The sequence below is a fragment of the Triticum dicoccoides genome, chromosome 4B (genome assembly GCF_002162155.2).
Source record: "Triticum dicoccoides isolate Atlit2015 ecotype Zavitan chromosome 4B, WEW_v2.0, whole genome shotgun sequence".
NCBI lineage: Eukaryota > Viridiplantae > Streptophyta > Magnoliopsida > Poales > Poaceae > Triticum > Triticum dicoccoides.
Genome location: NC_041387.1, coordinates 32,449,311 through 32,450,275, shown reverse-complemented (window position 1 = coordinate 32,450,275; position 965 = coordinate 32,449,311).

Genomic DNA, 965 nt, shown 5'->3' with positions numbered 1-965 from the left:
AGCTATCTATAACCAGGAAGAAATCTGCATCGAGTGACTGCTTAGAAGACCTTGTTTTCACTCCAGATTTTCCCATGACCGACTCAAATGGCTGATGCACAGGAAGAGTAGATGAATGTATAAACATTGTTGACAAATGGAATACATTATGGAAAAAATATGGCACGATACAATTCACATATACGATGACTCGCTAAACAGGATGGCATTGCATGATTCACGTATATGATGCCTGGCTAAAGAAGATGGCATTGCATAATTCCCATATAGTCCCTCAGTTCCCAGATATTTGTCTTTTTAGAGATTTCAAATGGACTACCACATACGGATGTATATAGACATATTTTAGAGTGTAGATTCACTCATTTTGTTCCGTATGTAGTCACTTGTTGAAATCTCTAAAAATAAAAATATTTAGGAATGGTGGGAGTATGATATAGAAACCAAACAGGTGGCATTCACACAAAGCAAATCTAAACTAAGCTGATGACATATAAGATGTATAATGTAATCAATGCAAGGCGCCATATGCATGATATGACCAACATCAGCATGCCAGGTTAGTGCAAACACCTCAGGTGGTAAACAGGCGTGGTCGGCTCCTTCTGAATCTCCATCTGAACAGTTATCTTGCTCTGGAATACAATCTGAAAATGCAGGAGGGGGGGGGGCACTTCTCCCACCATGGAGCATCGTCTGCATGACATTATATTCCCACGCAACGGTCTTCTCTTTTTCTCTACATGTTCAATACGATTGTGTACAATATCTGACATGCATAATAAAAAAAATAGTTAGATTTTGTAAGGTCTAAGGGGTGCATGCAAAAATCAAGACTGATGGTAGCAAATGAGTGGATGGATCCAAAAGTAATGATAGCAGGTAGATTATAGCTTCAGTTTAAAAAGATAGACAATGGATCATCTATTGTTTGTTGACCACCCAACATGAACCACATAGAAGAC